The 12625-nt window shown below is 49.8% G+C and overlaps 1 protein-coding gene across 4 annotated transcripts in view; it reads right to left on the bottom strand.

Annotated features, from left to right (window-relative positions):
- The window catches only part of CLUAP1 (clusterin associated protein 1), an 851865-nt gene that overhangs the window by 123441 nt on the left and 715799 nt on the right, over positions 1-12625 (bottom strand). The gene's annotated exons all lie outside the window — the stretch shown is intronic.

Here is a 12625-nt window from a genome sequence, read left to right on the forward strand (position 1 = left end):
CCTAAAAAAAGTGTTTAAACACACTTTTCTTTGTAGCTAGGTAAAAGGGTGAATATGGCAAGCAGCTCAATTGCCCCTGAGAAGGGCAGTGCCCTGGGAGTGGGCCCAGCTCACCCATGCTAAAGGCCAACCCTGCCAGTGCCTACATTTTTTTTTTTTTTAAAGGCATCCACCAACGGACTCTTTCTACAGCTCTGAACACCACAGCTGTAATAGTTTAAAGTGGTTGATGCAGTGAATATATGGAGGCTCTTGCCCATAAACCACCCATCGTTTTTAGTAATGGATCTTTGCCGCAGGTTATTTTCACCTATTTAAAATGGATCTGTCCTACCAAGTAAAAGAAAAACAACATCCTACTACCCAGATCTTTCAAACTTTGACCCTATTTATCTTCATTTCCCAATCAAGTGTCTTGAGGCCATTTGGCTTTCCCGGGCAAATTGACAGCCACTCTAGAGAATGCCCAGATGAGAGCCTACAAAAGGATTCTCAAGATCCCTAGATCAACAAGGCATACAGGGATACGTTTGGAACTAGATCTAATATGCATGGACTTGATAGGCAAAATGGATATGATAAAGTTTTATCAAAGTGTCAGCAGGGCAGAGGAATGCAGCCTCAAGGGGGCTTTGAAAGTAATTTTCAAAAATAAAATAAGTAGTTGGGCCATCTATCTGACAAAGGCTAAGGAATAGTTCAATTTGGCCCCTTCTTATTCTACAGACCCTGCCATCACTAAAGCGGTATTGAAGAAAAAACTGAAAGAGCTTGGGGTGCCAGCTTCTAGGTCCAAAGATGTTTTAATAGTTAGGGATATCCGTGGAGCTGATGGCCTGAATGAATCGTATGCAACCACCAAAGGCCAGCCCTATCTAAAAGCACCTCTAGGAAAGAGAGCGTTCCAGAACATTCTGCAGATGCGCCTTTTAACCTTACCTGCCTGGGAATACCGATGGATGTGGAAAATCGTACAAGGGCACATGCATGAACGCATGTTGTATAAACACCATACTGAATTGATAAAACATCTTGTTGCTGTTGCCCCTGCTTGGTGACTGAATGGCGCCTCCTGTTAAAACCTCTGTTCTTGAAACATGGGGTGAGAACATCTAACGAAGCTCTAAGCCTTATTTTCGCCACAGTGGTCCCCATGGAAGTAGCCTGTTTTTGAAAATTCTTTCATAAGCTGTGTCTAGCCTTACGCCAGGCAAGGAGTCAAACTAGCATGGGTATCCGTGAAGGGAGGGGGCCCCTCAAAGAAACTGCTTTCACGGGATAGCTTCTGCTACACATGCCATCCCTTTCTGTCTCCCAACAAGCCCTGGGTGACAAGCTGTTCCTTGGCTAGTGCATATCTTGTTGCGCTGGTCCTGGGGTTCGTTGGAAGCGGGTCTGGGTCAAGAGGCGAACAATTAGTTGGTACCCGCAGAAGATTGTATTACGGGTACCTACATGTGTAACAGCTGATGATTAACATCTGGGGACCCCGGGTGGGGGGGGGGGGGACGATTTCTTAGGCTTTATAGTATTTTAATGTGTTTAGATAAAAGATGCTACGAATAGGCATCCGCTTTGGCATCTGAAGGGTAAATTTTGCTGTTTATTTTATTTCATTTTTTCTGGCTTTTATTATTTTAATATGTTGTAATGATCTTAATTAATCAGGCAATAAAGATTCATTCATTCATTCAAGTGTCTTGAGGGGCCCACCACACTTCAATTACACCATTCTCTTGTGTCCACAACATTCCCCAAGCAATCCGGCTTCCTGGTTAGTTTTGTTACCTACAAATCCCACGATTCAGATACAAGACAATAATATGAAACGGCTGCTGAGCAGGTCCATTTCCTTGCTCACAGGGGCCATCCGTGGGTCGATGGTGGCACCCATGCAGTTTAACCTCATTGGGAGACAGTGGGTGGCTTCGCTCAAGCATCCTATCCACCCATACACACACAACACATACTTAACTTCACTAGAAGGTGTCACTGGTGTGCCCTTCCAAGGAGGACATCTTAGTATTATCTCTGTTCTTCCATGTACCAAATGAACAAATGTTTATAAATTGCACAGGCTGTGACAGAAGTTGTGAAAGAATTTGGTTTCTCAAAATATCTACTCAATCAATCACTGCATGCATTTCAGGTAACATTTCAACAGAGAGGGGGGCATGGCCGGCAAGATGGCTGCTCGGACGCACTTGTAGAGTGCTCACGGCCCCTCGTTTAGGATCCTGCAACATCCTGCCTGCCCGAGGCTCTGCAGACCCCACAGATTGGCCTTGGGGGTTTGGTGAGTTGGCGTACGGCTCGAGGGGCCGGGATTGTGTTGGTGGAGGTCCGCGCTGCCGGGCCCCGTGCTGATAGCCTGACCTCAACATGGTGGCCACCAGGCGGGTCGGCAGAAAACTCGATCCTGGTGAATCGCGAAGTGCCGCCCTGCAATTTTGGATGTAGGAGGTCCCCCCTGGAATTGCCACCTTAATCCTTCAGCAGTCGGTCTGTGAGGGGTACGGACCCCCATCTCCTTTTTGTCCAGCTCTGCTGCGGGGGGCAGGCTGGGCCTGCAACTGACTTGGGCCTGATGGGCCCCCTAGAAGGAGTGCAGCTCCATTTGGGGTGGTGGCCCCTGCGGCGCGGATCGGCCACCGACGAGGAGGCAGTGGCGCTCGGCGGTGTTGCGCCACCGGGGGCTGTGTGGTGTGCTTATCCCCCCCGGTTGGCTGGATTCTACATCACTGCCTGTCTTCAACATGGTGGCGGCCGGGTCGAAACAGCCCATTAAGCTTGTAGATGGAGATGCTGAGTGGTGCCACCCAGGGGGCTCAGTGAGAGGGTTGCCCAGAGAGCAACTGCTTGCCCCACCAGATCGGCGCTGATGGGGTACGGATCCCCCCTCCTTGCTGGGGGTCTGCGCGTGTTGCACACGGAGCAGATGTTGGGACGTTGGACCTGGTGCCCCCCCGGAACAGTAGAACTCTGGACATAGCGGACTTCCTGCGCTACGGGCCAACAGTCTATGGTGTGGACTTAACACACAGTGGTGATGTACTGCCGGGGCCTATGCGAGACGCTAGCTTGAAAGGACCAGATGGTACTGTCACATTCTCCTCATGCTGTAGTGAATCCTAGTTTGTTTTAACGGGATAACAGGAGTTAGCTTAGCCGTAGGCTTGTAAACTTGTGCCCCCGTCACCCAGTGACTTTTAACCTACTTAGCTTGCTCTGTCTTAGTCCATTTAATTATTTATTTCCTTTAAGATGGCGGCCTTGTTTATAGTTAAGGCCACTTGTTATGGGTTCTATTATCAGTGTCACTGCGCCAAGGAGTCAAGATCAAGCACGAAAGACAAACATACAGTAGGTATTCACACGTAGGGATTTTCCCTCTCTATACTTTCGAGGGATTGTTGATATTAATTGCCGTCCCAAGCATGCCTGTTATCTATTGTTATGAATAACACTTATGTCAGGGGACCTTGTAGATCTGTATAAATACAACACACTTTAGATAGATAATCAGAGGGATTCCGACCAGAGGGCATCCCCACCATCGCTGATACCAATGCTGCAGTCATCTTGATGCTGACCCAGTCTTCGTGTCCCTGCGGAGTCTGAGATAGAGACCTCATTCCAAGGTAACGAGGGTTTGGGGCTCCTCTCATGGACACGGCTTTGGCAGATTAGGTTTAACGAACCCAGCTCTCCTTTAGGTAGGAGGTTAGACCTATTCTCCTTAGGGTACTAGGGCTTATTCCATCTTTTACATATACATATATTTCTTTCATATATTGCATAATGGTGGGGGTCTTTATAACAATGACTCTCTTCTTCACAATATTGTTGCTTGGTATATTCACTATCCTAATCATTGCAGTTCATGCAACTTATCACAAATTGCAGTTATGTTGAATAAAAACTATTATAACTTCACTGCATCTGTGTTATTGCCTTTGTTTGTATGAGACATAATAAATCTATGAGAAAAGGGTAAGCTCCGTTTAACCACGACAACCCTGAGATATCGTACTTTGAATCCATGCGTAAGCGACTGCTACAAATCACCTTTTACTATTGTGTTTCTGGTGAGGTACTGCTAGTAAGCCGGTAAGGTTTGGACAACAGTTACAACTAGTTGTAGGAAGAGACTTAGGCCCTCATTCCGACCCTGGCGGTTTGAAACCGCCAGGGTGGAGGGCAACGGAAGCACCGCCAACAGGCTGGCGGTGCTTCCAGGGCCATTCTGACCGCGGCGGTAAAGCCGCGGTCAGAAAAGGGGAACCGGCGGTTTCCCGCCGGTTTTCCCCTGGCCCAGGGAACGCCGCCATGGGGATTCCGACCCCCTTCCCGCCAGCCTGTTCCTGGCGGTAAAACCCACCAGGAACAGGATGGCGGGAACGGGTGTCGTGGGGCCCCTGGGGGCCACTGCACTGCCCATGCCACTGGCATGGGCAGTGCAGGGGCCCCCTAACAGGGCCCCACCATGATTTTCACTGTCTGCTATGCAGACAGTGAAAATCGCGATGGGTGCTACTGCACCCGTCGCACCCCTGCTACTCCGCCGGCTCCATTCGGAGCCGGCTTCCTCGTTGCAGGGGCTTTCCCGCTGGGCCGGCGGGCGATCTTATGGATATCGCCTGCCGGCCCAGCGGGAAAGTCAAAATGACCCCCGCGGTCATTTGACCGCGGTGCGGTCTTTTGGCGGTTTCCGCCCGGCGGGCGGTGCCCGCCGGACTCGGAATGAGCCCCTTAGTCACCTACAAACGAAAGTACTGTCATCCTGAGACCAGCAGTCTTGCTCAGAGCAAGAGTCCAAACTACGACAGTGCTTCTGCGCCCAATAGGAGCGTGGGGTTTCAGGTTGGCCTTGCCTTGCACATTGGGACCCTCGGTGCTCTGGTGTGTGGTGCAGGTGGCTCTGGGACGCAGTTGCACAATGGGCAAGGATAAAGTGGGGAACGGAACTCAACAGACCCGGATAGAGCAATATACAGCGCAGACTCTGGGTGGGACTCTGGCGCAAGTGCCCCCGGGTCCCTTGAACAAAGGAGGTGAGCCCACAGACAGCAAATCCTGGTGACCAATGAGGCCTCGGGTCAGGCGGTAAAGTCGCAAATTGCACCATGGCTGTAGATGTGAACCTGCTGAGAGCGGATTTGAGGGTGGTTGCTGAGCATTCGGTGGCGACTGAGCAACAGGTGACCTCCATGCAGACTGACATTGACACCCTAAAGACCTCGGTGGCTGCTCTGGAGGTTAAAACGCGCAAACTGGAATTGAGAGTTGAAGATGCAGAGGGAAGAGCGCGAAGGTCCAACCTCCGTGTGGTGGGTTTCCCTGAGGGTGCTGAGGGCCCAGAGCCCAGAGACCTTCTTAGAGGACAGGATTAAAAAACCTTTACCTAACGCCCCCTTGTCAGCTATGTTTGTGGTGGAACGTGCAAACAGGGCACTGGCCCCTCCGCCGCCGCCGGGTGCACCTCCCCGAGGGCCCATCGCCAAGATCCTCAACTACAGAGATCGGGACACAATCCTTCAGGAAGTGCGAAAACATGGGGACCCCTCTTACAAGGATCACACAATCTGATTTTTTCCGGATTACACTCGGGAGGTGCAGCTCCAACGACAGTCCTTCATGGGTGTTAAACGCAAGTTGAAAGAACTTGGGTATACTTATATGTTACTCTTCCCTGCTAAACTGAAGGTTCTCCATGCTGGCCGCTCTCATTTTTTTCAGTCACCCAAAGTAGTATGGAATTGGTTGGAGCTTGGTGGTGGTGACAGTGCGCTGAGGTCCCGGAGCGGAAGAACACTTGAGAGGCCTACCAAAAGCGGTGGCATGCAGTCCGCCGTGCGCTGGACCAGTAGGCAATGCCGAGCTACCCGCAGTGCCAGGATGGGAGTGCGCTCGGATGGCACCTTGAGCATGGACGGGATGCGCCAGGAGCGGGAGGAGGTGAGACAGTTGGTGCAATCCGTCACTGCAGAGGGGTTCTCTCGATCCGGTTCCCCCTGCGTGGATGATGGATTAACACAGGACTCTGACAGCACCAACGCCTGACGAACTGTTTGAATGTATACCTGAACTAGGTGTGTGAAGCAGTGGCTGTTGCCAGACTGGGGTCTTTGCCCCCGCTGTCTGCTCTCCCGCACCCCCGCCTCCTTTTTCTTTCTTATCTCCTTTCACCCTCCTTTCTGTTAGGCTCTTCTATTGCAGGGTGGCGGGGACTCACGCATCCACAAGTCACGGGGCGGGCTAATGGGATGTTGTGCGCTATCTCTCACCCCCTTTTCAGTTTCCCTCCCTTAGCTTGACTTAGGCTAAATATTGTTTTATTGCTTCCCCCCTGTCTTGAAGCGGGGAGTGTCACCTGTTGTGGCTTACTAATTACTTGCTGAGAAGTTCTGTTGAGTTTGGGTACAATGCATGCATGGTCTGGGTAGTCGGGTGAGAGGAGTGGGAGTGTAACCTGAATCTGTCCAGACCAGTTCCCCGCAGCAGTACAGTTTAGTGCTGCCACCACCTTTTGGATTCTAGGGGAGGTTGCTGGGCGCAAGCACGGAGTGGGCAGACACTAGTTGTGGGTGGTGTTTACCCGGGGTGGGTTGAGGTTGTTGATTATGGACTCTAATTTTAGTTGTTATTGGAGTTTTCTATCATGTGCTGACTGCACTGTATTCCCGGTAGCGATAGGGCGACCCGCACCTTTATGTTGTTAATGCGTCTGATTGTGGAACCGGACCAGTGGGATGAGGAGTCTTTGGGAAGGACTGGGGGGGGGGGGGTGCAAGTGGCTATGACGACTTGGCATAGAGGATGGCAGGTACACTGATTAGAATGGTCACCTGGAATGTGCGGGCTGAACTCCTTTGTAAAACGTTATAGTGTACACACGTATCTTAGGCGATTGGGGGTTCATGTTGCTCTCTTGCAGGAGACACACTTACTAGAAAGTGAGGCGCAAAAACTGCAGAGGAAGTGCCGGGGTCAGCTGTATTCAGCAACGTACTCATCTTATGCCAGGGGTGTATCAGTTTGTATGGCCCCCAAACCCTTTTTCAGTTAAGGAGCTATACCGCTGATATCCAAGGCCGCTATGTCTTTCTGCATGGGGAGTTAGATGGCCGGGAGCTCTGCATCCTAAATATATATGCCCCCACCTCTGATGATGCAGAGTTTTTCCACAAGCTCCAGTGTGACTTGGTGCGCTATGCAGGGATGCCCATTATTTGGGTGGGTGACTTTAATTGTGTGTTGGACGGGGTCTTGGATAGAAGTCACCCCAGGGTGGGCACTAAGCCTCATATGACCGCCATGTTCCGCAGTGTAATGGAGAATCTATATTTGGTGGATATATGGAGGGAGATACATCCCACTTCCACAACCTTTTACTGTTACACCCCCACTCATGGAGCATATAGCCGTTTAGACAGATTTCTGCTTGCGAGCGACAGGACCCTGGATGTTCGTTGGGCTGATTATCAAGTCCGATTTCTGTTAGATCATTCCCCTCTTCTATTAGAATGCGGTACCCACACACCTAGACCGGCGATCCCCCTCTGGTGCATGAGGCTGCAACTATTGGGTGACCTTGAGTACAGACGTGACATTCAGGAGGCAGTGACTGGTTATTTTGGAGGCAATTGGACCACAGCCCAGAGTCACGGCATAGAATGGGAAGCCCTTAAAGTCGTTATACGGGGCAAAAGCCTCACTAAGACATAAGGAATTCGGAACAAACTAGACCAGGAATTAGAGCAGCAGGAGGACGCCCTGGTTGTTCTGCAGCGTCAAATTGACAAGGGTGATGCTTTGAAGACCGAAAGTCGAATTGTGCATGGTCGCATTGGTGCCCTGTGGAGTAGACTAGATAGTTATGTTCATAAAGATTTTAGACAGCGATTGCACTGTAAGGGTGATCGGTCTGGGCGTTTGCTCGCCTGGCTGCTTCGACGTGAACGCCCCACCCCCTTGATCGTATCTCTCTGGGGTCCCACCGGTGATCGGATTCTGGGTCAAACACCTGTGAACGCACATCTATGGGAGCACCTTAAGGCCATATATTCCTCTCCGTGATGTGACGTGAGCTCCCGGATACGTGAATACCTGGATGGCCTTCGATTGCCCAGGCTCACGGACGCTCAGGTGACGGAATTAGAGACTGAGCTCTCCCTGGAAGACCTTCAGGGGGCCCTGTGTGGCATGACCTCCAGGAGGGCGCCAGGACCTGGCGGCCTCCCAGTCAAGTTTTACTGCGCATACTCCGCAACACTGCTTCCTAAACTACTGGAAATACTTCAAGAGGCGAACGGGAGGGGCCCGCTGCCACAGCAGATGAGGGAACCATTGATCGTCATGCTACCTAAGGCTGGGAGTGATCCCGCTGACCCGAGCTCCTATAGACCGCGGTCGATGTTAAATGTAGATGTGAAACTCGTCGCTAAGGTCCTTGCAATGCGATTAGGCTGGGTGGTGACCTCGCTGGTAGGGAAGGATCAGTGTGGGTTCATCCTTGGAAGAGGGACCCACATGAACCTGCGGAGATTATAACATGTTATGTATGAGACGTGTGGGCCCCCTGACCGTGCCGCACTGGTTGCCTTGGACACAGAAAAGGCGTTTGACACCCTCTCCTGGTATTACTTATGGGCCGTCCTGGATGGGATGGGCTTGGGTCCTTACTTTTTGTCATAGGTTCGTCCGCTCTACTCGTCTCTGCGGGCCCAGGTCCGTACTGGGGCGCTTGTGTCTGAGACGTTCGACATACAGCGAGGCACTCGACAGGGCTGCCCCTATCCCCTCTACTGTTTGCTCTAGCTATGGAACCCCTAGCTATACAACTGCGAATACGCTCACGGAATTGGGGCATACAGGTTGGGGCAACGACACACACCATATTGCTGTATGCTGATGATGTCCTGGTGTATGTTATGGACCTGGAGAGCTCAGTCCCTCTCTTATTGACGTTGATGGACAATTTTGGTAGGGTATCGGGACTCCGAATAAACCGACGGAAGACAGTGTTGTTTCCTATGGCAGGGCTCTCTGCAGTGGCTACTTCGGAGTTACCGCGGGTGGATTTGGAGTGGGAGACAGAGTTGTTTCAGTATCTGGGCATGCGGGTGACACACTCTCCCCAACTGCAATGTGACTTGAACATAGGCCGAGTGATAGAGGGAGGGAGGTCCAAAATTGGACCGAGGCTCGGAGGCCATCTATCAGTTATGGGCAGAGTTGCACTCTGCAAGATGATTCTCCTCCTGAGATGCCTTTACATGTTGCAGAACTCGTTCTGTGTAATGCCATCGCCTCTTTTTCGTCAACTCAATAAGTTGCTTCTGCCCCTAGTTTGGGCGGGTAAGCGGCCTAGAGTTCACTTGGAGGTGCTGAAGCTGGATCTGGTTGAAGGAGGACTGGGTCTGCCCGATTTGTATTTATATTATGCAGCATGCTGGCTGCAATATGCGGCCATGTGGTGTGACGACGGATCTAACTGGGAGAAAGATCTGTTGGATGGCTCTTTCTGTCTGTCACACTTACCATGCTTGCTGATGAGGGGATCTCGGTTGCTACTGGGGATTCCTTTCCTAGTTGCGCAGGTATTGCGGATCTGGGAGCAGGTCATTGTGAAGGTGTTGCATAAAGCGCCATATGCGCTTGCTTTGGCTGTGCCCCTTTGCCAGTAGCTGCAGCAACACTAGACTTCGGGAAGTGGCGAGACGGAGGTGTAATACCACTGGTGATCTTTACTAAAATAATGTGTTTATTACTTGGCAAGAAGCGCAATCCCTTTTTGGAATTGACCAAGGTCAGTTTCTGCAATACGCCAGCCTCTCGCGGACAGCACGTGAGATTTGGACCTCTTTTCCTACTGAACCGATTGAATCCTGCCTTTTGGCAACTCTCGTGGACCCAGGTTGTGTCCAGGGCCTCATTTCCCGGCTCTACAGGGCTCTCAAACAAGACAGACAGATAAGCCTTACAGGGGGCTAGAGACAGTTGGGATGCTGATCTGGATGGTCCTCTTACAGATAGTGAATGGTCTAGAACTTGTTCCTTGGTGCCAGATGCCACTAGTAATGCGAGATTTAAATGGACACATTTTTATTACATTCACCGGGCTTACCTGACACCACACCGCCTCCATAGAATATTGCCAACGCGCCCAGACAGGTGTGCTAGCTGTGGCGGGGCCTCGGCTAATTTTTACCACATGACATGGGCATGGAGTGTGATTCAACCCCTTTGGCTTCAAATAGTGCGGACACTAAGAGCAGCGTCAGCGATTAACGTAGAGGGAAGTAGGAAACACTGCCTACTTGGTTTAATTCGTCACCCCAAAAAAGTTCGCAAAATTAGTTACAGATAGGAGCAACTGGGACTCATACCCGCCAAGCGGCGCATCACGTTACATTGGGCGAGCCCATCCCCTCCACTGCATGATACTTGGTTGGTGGATCTTGTTGAGTGGGAGACTGTGGAGGAGTGTTGACTTCGAAAAATACGTATGGATGAGCACACGGAGCGTGACCTGGAGAGATTGAGGGCTATGATTGATACCCTACTGGGGGTCCCTTTGGAGATTACCGGGGACTCCTCGGATGGGGCCGCTACTTGCTGAGATGGGATGATACCATTCATGGCTGGCAATGTGTATGTACACTGTTTGAATGTTTTGTGATAATTGGGTGAGTGGGATCTCCTCCCCCGCTGTCCGCTCCCGCCCTCCCCCGCCACGGAATTGTCATTGAAGAATGGATGTTAATTTCTCCTTCTGTGTGCACGGTAGACTCTGCCTGCGGGGTGCAGAGCTGTTGTGATACTGAGTGTTCCCCCCCACCCATGGCATGTTCTGTTGGCAGGGTCGGTCTAGCTCATGTCTGTAGTTTCCCCCTGATTTGGATGTTCTACGGGACCTCGGTGGCAGTTTTGTGCACTGGTTTTACTGTAAAGGGCTCCACACTGTTGTGCATTTGGTGCATGAGCTATATTGTTCCGCAGCCCTGGTATCGCTTGTGTAGCAGCAATTGTTCTTGCAGCCATAATGGTCAGTTCAATTTATCATTTTCTGTATGGGTTGTACTCCTGTATCTCTGGTGACTCTACCGAAGATGTGATGCAAACTTATGATTATTGTTCTGAAATATAAAGCTGAGATGCTGCGATATATCCTATGAACGGTGCAGTTTATGTGTTGTAATTCTATATTCATAAATAAAGTCTGGGGAAAAAAAATCTTAAGAAATAGTACTACAATTACATGCCCAAAAAATTGGAAGGCAATCCATTTCAACATCCTAACACAGTGTGGCCCATGGATGACTGAGTTCCTAGTTGAAGGAGGAGAAAAATAGAAGTCAGCTGCTTTAAGAACACTTCTGAAGCTCCATCGCCGGAAGGCTTAACTGTAACAAACCAGAATCCATAGATGTCTGATTTCCTTACTCTTAGTTTCATTTTCTTTCTTTGAAAACATCAAAACGGCTTCACCGAACTACTGCTTGCTGGAAATAAATTCGGCAGTGGCTGCTGCTTGAAAAACTCGATGGTCTGCAGGCTAGGAGGCAGCTTTCAAAGACTGATGGACTGCCCATTCACACTTGTGAAAGCATCGCAACACTTCCCTGAATGGTAGCTGCACAAATAGCTAATCACAAAAAAACATTTCAATGTGCTGTGCCACATCACATGTGTATGTGTGCATACGTGGTGTTTGTTTATGTCAGACATGTGGATGGTGCACATAGTAATGAAACTGACAGACTGGATGAAGGTGTGACTGCGATACATGTGTGCACTTGCAACGGGTCAGGCTGGCAGGTTTACCGTCTATTAGGCAACACAGCACTAGTACAGTGGGCTGCACCCGATGCACTACACAAGACTGGCGAGCCTTGCAAAGGGCTGCACATCGTTAGTAAGGAAGTGCTTAAAGAAATCACAGATAAGTCAGTTGGCCAGAATAAGTTTTTCACGCCTGCACTGACAAAGTTGGGATGCCTTCTGAGAGCACCGCCAGTTTTCTCCAGCTTCCTTAATCCACTAGATTTCCCAAGGCATCTAAAGCATAGCCTACATCTTGTTGAATTTCTGTACATTTATGCCTTGCAATGTTTCTGGTACTGATTACATCATAACCTATGAGGCCAAAGGCCAAGCCATTTGCATAAATCACCAGAACCAAGATGGCAATTTAGGCAATACTGAAGTTACCTCTTATGTAATTGTTTCCACTTCCTTTATTTGGGTGCACTACCCATAAAACAGTGCTTTTCTGCAAGTAAGGAAATATTTATTGAAAAAGGGAGGTCAAATACTGGACAACACTGTTTGGTTGAAAGTGGTTAATAAACAAATAATAATGCAAAGTTTTAGAAACAATGTTTCTTTTGCTTGATTTATTACTCGTATTCTATCGTCAGAACGAAGAGAGACTGAAGGGGCCTCATTTAAATGTCTGTTAACAATGGGCCCCGAGTACAATTAAAATGTTAAGGTCTTGCTTAGATAAGATGAATTCTTTACTAATTAATAAAAAGCAATGGTGAGGCCCTGCAGAGAGGTTAGGGGATGTCATATAAATACACTGACATTCTAAGAAACTAATTAACTGGAAGGGAAG

This window comes from Pleurodeles waltl, chromosome 10 (genome assembly GCF_031143425.1).
Source record: "Pleurodeles waltl isolate 20211129_DDA chromosome 10, aPleWal1.hap1.20221129, whole genome shotgun sequence".
Taxonomy (NCBI): domain Eukaryota; kingdom Metazoa; phylum Chordata; class Amphibia; order Caudata; family Salamandridae; genus Pleurodeles; species Pleurodeles waltl.